Source organism: Coenobita brevimanus, chromosome 98 (assembly GCF_032717465.1).
Source record: "Coenobita brevimanus isolate Jiangsu-jjx chromosome 98, ASM3271746v2, whole genome shotgun sequence".
In the NCBI taxonomy this organism is placed as follows: domain Eukaryota; kingdom Metazoa; phylum Arthropoda; class Malacostraca; order Decapoda; family Coenobitidae; genus Coenobita; species Coenobita brevimanus.
The window spans coordinates 35240161-35242660 of NC_137051.1; the positions used below are offsets into that span (position 1 = coordinate 35240161).

Sequence of the window (2500 nt, forward strand, 5' to 3'; positions counted from 1 at the left end):
AAGAGTAAGGAAAAGAGTAAAAGGAGTTTGAGTAAAAATTATTAGAGTAAAAATAAAGAAAAAGAGTAAAAAAGAGTAGGAAAAGTTAGAGTAAAAAGATAATAAAGTAAAATGGAGAGGAAAAAAGAGTAAAAAAGAGTAAGAAAAAGAGTAAAAAGAATTAAAGTAAAAAAGAGAGGAAAACAGAGTTAAAAAAGAGTAAGAAAATGTTAGAGTAAAAAGAATTAAAGTAAAAAAAAAAGAGAGGAAAAGAATAAAAAAGAGTAAGAAAAAGAGTAGAAAGAGTTAAAGTAAAAATGATTAAGGTAAAAAAGAGAGTAAAAGAGAGTTAAAGAGTAAGGAAAAGAGTAAAAGGAGTTCGAGTTAAAATTATTAGAGTAAAAATAAAGAAAAAGAGAGTAAAAAAGAGTAAGGAAAAAATAGAGTAAAAAGATAAGAAAGTAAAAAAGAGAGGTAAAGAGAGCAATAAAGAGTAAGGAAGAGTTAGAGTAAAAAGATATTAAAGTAAAAAAAGAGAGGAAAAAAGAGTTAAACAAGAGTAAGAAAATGTTAGAGTAAAAAGAATTAAAGTAAAAAAGAGAGGAGAAGAGAGTAAAAAAGAGAGTAAGAAAAAGAGTTAAAGGAAAAAAGAGAGGAAATGAGAGTTAAAAAAAGAGTAAAATGTTAGAGTAAAAAGAATTAAAATAAAAAAGAGAGAAAAAGAAAGAGAGAGTAAAAAAGATAGAAAAAGAGTAGAAAGCGTTACAGTAAAAAGATATTAAAGTAAAAAAGAGTAAAAGAGAGTAAAAAAAAGAGTTAAAGAGTTAGAGTAAAACAAGTTAGAGTAAAAATTAAAGTAGAAAAAGTCAGAGTAAAAGACAGATTAAAAAAAAAAATAGAACAAAAAAAAGTAAAAAAAAAAAAGTCAGAGCAAAACATCAGTAAAAAAAAAAAAAATCAAAGCAAAAAAAAGTCAGTAAATTAAAATCAGTAAAAAAAAGTCAATAAAAAAAGGTCAGTAAAAAATGTCAGTAAAAAAAGTCAGTAAAAAAAAGTCTGTAAAAAAAAGTCTGTAAAAAAAAGTCTGTAAAAAAAAGTCAGTAAAAAAAGTCAGTAAAAAAAGTCGGTAAAAAAAGTCAGTAAAAAAAGTCAGTAAAAAAAGTCGGTAAAAAAAGTCAGTAAAAAAAAGTCAGTAAAAAAAGTCAGTAAAAAAGTCGGTAAAAAAAGTCAGTAAAAAAAAGTCAGTAAAAAAAAGTCAGTAAAAAAAAGTCAGTAAAAAAAAGTCAGTAAAAAAAGTCTAAAAAAAAAAGTCAGAGCAAAAAAAGTCAGTAAAAAAAAATCAGAGCAAAAAAAAGTCAGAGGAAAAAAGAGTCACAGTAAAAGAGTCACAGTAAAAAAAAAAAAAAAAAAGCAAAAAAAAGTTTAAAAATCAGAGCAAAAAAGAGAATAATAGTAAAAAAAAAAAAAAAAAACCCAAAATAAGACAGAGTAAGAGTAGAAAAAGTCAGGGCAAAATCGAGGAGTTAAAAACAGATCAGAGTAAAAGAGAATTAGGGTTAAAAAAAAAGAGCAAAAAAGAGTAAGAAAAAAAGTCAAAGTAAAAAAAGTGCAGAAAAAGAGTCAAACGGTCAGAGCAAAAAAGAGTAAGATAAACAAAAGTCAGACCAAAAAAAAAAAAGAGTAAGAGTAAAAGAAAATTCAGAGCAAAAGAGAGTTAGAGTTAGAAAAAAAAGAGCAAAAAAGAGCAAGAATGAAAAAAAGAGCAAAAAAGAGTAAAAAAAATCAGAGCAAAAAAATAAATAAATAAAAAAGTAAAAAAGAGACTAAAAAAAAAGTCAGGGCACAGAGGAATTACGTTGCCTTCCCCACCGCGGCCACGTCCCCTGCTCGGTGTACCTTCGCGCGGTGGCACCCTCCCGAGCGCCGTAACACTCGCTAACGAACGCGATCCCGGGAGAGAGAGCACAGTCGGTCGCGTATCCATATATTGGCAACTACGATGGAGGCTGGGAATTGTCTGTCTGTCTGTCTGTCTATCTATCACTGTGCCTGCCTGTCTCTGTGTCTATCTATCTATCTGTGCCTGCTTGTCTCTGTCTGTCTGTCTATCTATCACTGTGCCTGCCTGTCTCTGTGTCTATCTATCTGTCTGTGCCTGCTTGTCTGTCTGTCTCTCTGTCTATCTATCTTTTTGTGCCTGCTTTTCTCTGTCTCTGTCTTTCTGTATGTCTGTCTATCTCTCTGTCTGTCTCTCTGTCTGTCTGTGTGTGCCTGCTTCTCTCTGTCTCTCTGTCAATCTGCCTGTCTGTCTCTCTGTCTCTGTGTCTGTCTGCCTGCCTATCTCTGTCTCTGTCTACAGCTTATACTTACTTGTCTATCTATCTTTCTATCTATCTAACTAGCTATGCATCTATCTGGATTAAAATAGACAGATAGATGGATGGATATACGGTTTGCAATTGCCGACACCTATGTATCTATTGCCAGACGCCTTAATCCCGTGAGGGGTGGCCACAAACAA

At 31.0% G+C, this 2500-nt stretch overlaps 1 protein-coding gene across 1 annotated transcript in view; it reads left to right on the forward strand.

Moving 5' to 3' along the window:
- The window catches only part of LOC145414024 (tachykinin-like peptides receptor 86C), a 49575-nt gene that overhangs the window by 4707 nt on the left and 42368 nt on the right, over window positions 1-2500 (forward strand). The gene's annotated exons all lie outside the window — the stretch shown is intronic.